Source organism: Rutidosis leptorrhynchoides, chromosome 8 (genome assembly GCF_046630445.1).
Source record: "Rutidosis leptorrhynchoides isolate AG116_Rl617_1_P2 chromosome 8, CSIRO_AGI_Rlap_v1, whole genome shotgun sequence".
Lineage (NCBI taxonomy): Eukaryota > Viridiplantae > Streptophyta > Magnoliopsida > Asterales > Asteraceae > Rutidosis > Rutidosis leptorrhynchoides.
Window position 1 is genome coordinate 152,284,787 of NC_092340.1, and position 6,000 is coordinate 152,290,786.

Sequence of the window (6,000 nt, forward strand, 5' to 3'; positions counted from 1 at the left end):
ACTTATATTATGAGATTACTATTATAAGACTTATAATAAGGATTAATTAATTATTTAATTATTCTAAGGCTTAGTTATTATTTAATTATAATTTAATTATTAAATACTTATGATTTAATAATTATAATTAGAAACTTATGATGCGATTAATAATTCATTATTAATTAATAATACTTATGATATGATTTAAAATTTATTATTAATTAATAATACTTACATTATGACTAATATTTAATTAATTAATTAAATACTTATGTTATATTAATTATACCATTTAAACTTATATTAACTTTAATAATTCATTTTAATTTAATTAAACTTATGTTATGACATAATTAGACATATTTAACTTTAATAAACGTTATAACTTATATTATTATTATAACTTACACTTTTAAAATTTACATTGACCATGTTTGACCAAGGTTGACTTTTGAGTTGACTTTTGGTTGACTTTGACTTTCAGTTGACTTCTGTTGACTTTCTAAATAAGGAAACTTTCCTAACTTAAAACTTTCTAAAAATAGAAACTTTCTAAATTTGGAAACTTTCCAAAAATAGAAACTTTCCAAAAATAGAAACTTTCCAAAAATAGAAACTTTCCTAAAATAGAAACTTTCCAAAAATGGAAACCTGCTAAAAATAGAAACTTTCTAAAAATAGAAAGTGTGTGTCCGTACGCTGTTCCGATCAAACCGATGCATGTTGAGTATTGTTCTATGTCTACTTGCAACATGTACAATAGCTATCATACTAAGACTTGACCTAAGTTAGTTATTTATATCGACCTGCTTTATTTATAGGTCGGCGTTGTGATCATTCATGATCACTTTACTTCATTTGCTGTTCGCATAATTGTGTGGTTACTTAGTTTGCTAATAAGGTGAGTTATAGTCCCATTTTTATATTTTAAATCTTTTGGGATGAGAATACATGCAATTTATTTTATATTTTGGACACAAGTGAAAGTTGGTTTAAATTATTCATTGTGAGTTGAACAAAAATATTCCCTAGTCTGGTAACTGTAATCACTGGTTTCTACTGGTGAACGCGAATCCTATGGATAGATCTATCGGGTTTGACAACCCCATTTCGAGCTAGTCGCGCTAGCAATTTGTTATCGGAATGTTTAGTACTTCGTATTTTGTTGTAGATACACTTGTTCGGTGTATATTATTTATTGTGTTTGGCAAGGGTAAATAAAGGGTTAAGTGGTTACCAGGTGGCTCACGGAAAATGGAATAATGTTTTATTATATGTTTTCTAGCATATAATTTGGTGGTTTAAAAAGGACTTTTATGTTTTCAAACATAAATTTTTATTGTTTAAATTAAATATTGTTTGCAATATTAAACCTATAATTCACTCAACATTTTTGTTGACAGTTACTCGCATGTTTTATTCTCAGGTTCATGATTGATTGCTTCCGCTGTGCTTAGAGAGTCTGCATATTTATGATGGCAGCTTTTGTTAAACATTAACTTGCATTCTATTTTGTTACATTAAATAGTGGTTGTTTGTTGACTTTGTTTTGGTCAACTTTTGGTTAAATTATTATTGTATAGTTTTTCTAAACTTATACATTTTAGTAGATTTCCTTTATAGGAAATCATTTTTAAATAAAGAATGCAAGGTTGTTTTATTAAATTCATATAGAGTTTCGATCAAGCTGTGGGACCAAGTGACGGAGCCGTTAAGTGTTTTGACGGAGTCGTCACAGTTGGTATCAGAGCTCTGGTTGTAGGGAATTAGGTTGCATTGATGTCGTTACCCGAGTCAATAGGGTGCATTAGTGAGTCTAGTCTACAGCCCGGCCTATTATATATTACTATATGTGATTATTTATATCGTATTGGTATGTATATTGTTGTCATACATACATTTCTATTATGTTCTGAATCCTGGAGGAACTCCCATTCCGATTTAAACGTATTCTCCGACTCATGCGAGTTCATCTTTTATGGGAACACCTCGGTTAGTGAAACCGGGGGGGTGACATTCTTGACTTCTGAAATTCTCGACATTTCTATGTCATAATTTGTGTTTATTGATATAACATTTGAGTTACATTACGTGTTCTAAAATTCTCGGCATTTCTATGTCATCTATTATGGTTATGTATATAACGTTTGAGTTATATTACGCGAGATGTCATTCTTGACTTCTAAAGGCTCGGCATTTCAATGTCAGCTATTGTGTTTGGGTATATAACATTTTTGTTACTTTACATGCCATTGTGCCGTTGTGCCTATGTGCTTTGGTTTTTGAACCGAAAAACGTCATCCTTGACTTTTAGAGATTCTTGGTACTTCGAAGACATTTTCATGTCACCATTACTCCTATTCATTACTTTCGATGTCTTTGTCTCTTGTGCTATCCTTAGCACATTGTTAAGAAATTGTTTTAGAGAAATTGTGTTGAAATTCGAGGTTGACCACGTGTCCTGACCTTATGTAGTGATATTGGAATGGAACTATGAGTTAGTGAAATATAATGGCGTCAGGCCAACGTGATTATATTACGTTAATTCATAAAAAGTCCCAATATTGTGACATGAGGAATAGAAAGCGAGTCAGAGAAAATTTATACACCACTCATTCGGAAATTCTAACGTTGTTACATGAGTAAGGAAGATACTCATTATCTTATTTGTTGATATACGAGAGACTCGTCTTAACCGAACTACTTACCCTATGTTTTATCATTCATAACTCGCTTGTTAGTGACAGCTTCGCACGTGAAGAGTTTTGGCCCAAGGACTTATGTCCTGACAATAGTCAAAACAATATTTAACTCATTGGTTTTCATGACCTCATAGCATTTATTGATTAGATGTCGCAAGACGATTCAAGTCCATCACCCGAGCTTTAACGATCTTACTTCAACTCGTAACCTCTGTAATGCGGATACCCTGCTTTTCATTAAAATTTTTACACATTTGTGCAATTGGGCGGTTCTCACGAGATTTATGGGCGAATAGAAGTAATGAAATATTTTGTCATGTATACTATTTATAAAATCATATATGTACGTATCAATTCAAATGGACTAATTTACCCTTACCTATTTTGGCTATTATACACTAAATTATGCCTTCAAAATTATTTTAAAAACCACTCTTGTTGAGTTGTTTAGTTAACTCAAATTGATTTACGTAAAATGGTACACGTTGTACATACTTCTAAATTTACTAAGAACTTCGTTCCATTTATGGGGTTACATCAGACGTTTCAAGCTTTTTCAAAACTCCTTTGATTGATTACATTAGAATTTTCGCATTACTCTACCGAGTGTTTGGATCACAGTTCTCCTCATCCTCCGTTTAAGGATGAAACTTACCATTAAGTTCATTGATAGAAACTCATACACCACTTTGGGGGCCGGCTTTGTAAATTTGTTGGAGAGTCTTTGCGCTCATTAGATTTTATCTCTTATGGTTGGACATGGCCGAAACGCGGACCGATAAATCAATTTTCTGGGGTACCCTCGATGGTCACCTTATTGTAGAAAAGGCGCTAGGTGGGTTTCTACCCCAACTGTTGTTATAATGGGTATCATGGATATATATTACTCTAGACCGTTTGAGGAGTTTCTACTCTCAATTTTCGCTGTCAACCGCAACACCCTCGTAAACATCAATCCTAGGATTCGATACTTTAGGGTGCACGAAATTATTTTTGGAGATTCATCTAACCTGGAGTCGGCCATTCTTTATAACCCATGATTCGCGTTCTTTTCATCCGCACATAAATTTAAGAATATGGATGAATCCTAGATTGCCTCGCTCATTGTACAAGGAAGTTCACTCTCGTTGAAATATCACACCTTTCGTACGTCTTCCTTTCGAAAATGTAATCAAAATTTACTTTGAAGTCCATGATCCTCGTTATCTCCTTCGAGAGAATTGCCTTAAATATCTATGCCACCGAAGTGACTACTTCATATATTTCTTCCCTCATTGTTGCAACTACATTTCATTCATCCCAGTTCGTCCCCTTGGGGAGCTCCTATTTTGTTTGTTAAGAAGAAGGGTGGTTCGTTCCGAAGGTATAGTGATTATCGCGAGTTGAACAAGCTTACTGTTAAAAACTGTTACCCTCTTCCGAGAATCGATGATCTATTCGATCAGCTTCAAGGTTCGTCTGTTTATTCTAAGATTGATCTTCGTTCCGGCTATCATCAGTTGCGTGTTAAAGAATCTAATGTTCCGAAAACTGCTTTTCGCACCCGTTATGGTCACTTTGAATTCCTTGTTATGCCGTTCAGATTGACAAATGCACCTGCTGTGTTCATGGACCTCATGAACCGTGTGTGTAGACCCTATCTGGATAAATTCGTTATTGTTTTCATCGACGACATCCTTATTTATTCTAAGAATGATGAAGAGCACGCAGAACATTTGAAGTTAGTACTTGATTTATTGAGAAAAGAAGAGTTGTACGCTAAGTTCTCTAAGTGTGTTTTCTAGTTAAGAGAAGTTCAATTCCTTGGACATATTGTTAGTGAACAGGGAATACAAGTTGATCCTGCTAAAATTAAGGTGATTGAAAGGTGGTAAATTCCGAAAACTCCTACTCATATTCGCCAGTTTCTAGGGTTGGCAGGTTACTATAGAAGGTTCATTCAAGATTTCTCTCGTATAGCGAAACCTCTGACTGCTTTAACGCACAAGGGGAAGAAGTATGAGTGGAAGGATGGACAAGTGACTGCTTTTCAGATTTAGAAGAAGAAGTTGACTACTGCTCCGATATTGTCACTAAATGATGATAATGATGATTTTGTTGTTTATTGTGATGCTTCGCGTCAAGGCTTTGGTTGTGTTTTGATACAACGAAAGAAAGTCATCGCTTATGCGTCACGTCAGTTGAAGATCCATGAACAGAATTATATAACCCATGATTTAGAATTTGGAGCTGTTGTGTTTGCGCTTAAGAATTGGAGACATTACTTATATAGAGGCAAATGTACTGTGTACACTAATCACAAAAGTCTTCAACATATCCTTGATCAGAAACAGTCGAATATGAGGCAACGAAGATGGATTGAGACGTTGAACGATTATGATTGTGAACTTTTATATCATCCGGGGAAGGCTAATGTTGTGGCCGATACATTAAGTCGTAAAGAGAGGACTGAACCTCATAGGTTTAGGGCCTTAAATATGACCATTCGAACAAACCTTGCAAGGCAGATTCTTGCAGCTCAATAAGAAGCCTTGAAGGAGGAGAATTTTGTAACGGGAAGGTCCAAGGCTTGAGTAAACAGTTAGAGATACGAACCGATGGTACTCGGTATTTTACGGGACGCCTTTGGGTTTCGAAGTTTGGTGATCTGCGACAACTTGTTCTAGAGGAGGCTCATAAGTCTAGGAACTCTATTCATCCTGATTCAGGAAAGATGTATCATGATCTTAAGGAGCTGTATTGGTGGCCTCATTTAAAGGCTGATGTGGCTACGTATGTGACTAAGTGTTTGACCTGTGCTAAGGTTAAAGCTGAACATCAGAACCGTCAGAACTTTTGGTGCAACCTGAAATTCCCGAGTGGAAGTGGGAAGGTATTACTACGGATTTTATTACGAAACTACCGAGAGCTGTGGGTGGTTATGATACCATTTGGGTTATTGTTGACCGACTCATAAAGTTAGCTCATTCCTTTTCGATTAAGGAAACATATTCGATGGAGAAGCTTACTCGTTTGTATTTGAAGGGGATTGTTTCAAGACAGGGTGTTTCTGTATATACTATTCCAGACCAAGACAGTCGATTTACATAGAGGTTTTGGCAATCCTTACAGGAAGCTTTGATAACAAAGTTTGGATATGAACACCGCTTATCATCCACAGTCGGATGGTTAGAGTGAAAGGACCATTCAAACGTTAGAAGACATGTTACAAGCGTGTCTTATTGATTTTAGTAATGGGTGGGATAGATATTTGCCGCTAGCTGAATTTTTTTTATAACAACAGTTATCATGCAAGTATTAAGGCCGCACCATTTGA